This window comes from Anneissia japonica, unplaced genomic scaffold (genome assembly GCF_011630105.1).
Source record: "Anneissia japonica isolate Jap-2015-1 unplaced genomic scaffold, ASM1163010v1 scaffold493_len2256704_cov171, whole genome shotgun sequence".
Classification (NCBI taxonomy): Eukaryota; Metazoa; Echinodermata; class Crinoidea; order Comatulida; family Comatulidae; genus Anneissia; species Anneissia japonica.
In genome coordinates this window covers 1,376,425-1,376,965 of record NW_022727062.1, presented here as the reverse complement: position 1 = coordinate 1,376,965, position 541 = coordinate 1,376,425, and positions in this window count along the sequence as shown.

Sequence of the window (541 nt, the reverse complement as noted above, 5' to 3'; positions counted from 1 at the left end):
GTGTGTGTGTGTGTGTGGCTTTTTTTTTTATAGATTCTTTTATTATATAATTATTATATGTCATCTGATTACAGTCCTTGATATAGCGCATAATGCCGGAGCTTCTATGCGCTTCACATAAACAGAAAAATAGAAAAAAACCCAAACAACTAAAACACGAAATAACCTAAAACTAACCAAGACCGCCAAGAAAGTGAAAAGTGAAAACCACCGCACCGTTCACCGGCAATTTAAGGTGCAAGACCGGCCAGTACATTATTCACAGCATGCCATAATGGTGTGACCATTCTAACCCCTGACCTGTCTTTTCATTTACATTTTTATACTGTTTATTGCTTATGCTTTAGTCCTTTTGTCTTATTTGTATGTTTGAATTAACTTGCTTAGGTCTATCCACCAAGTTTATGTTAACTTCACATTCACCTGAAGATGTGCACTGTGTGCACGAAAGCTTGTGTACTGTCAAATAAACTAGTCATAAAGTACTGAATATCCGGAGTTTTATTTTCTATTATATATATATATATATGTGTGTGTGTGT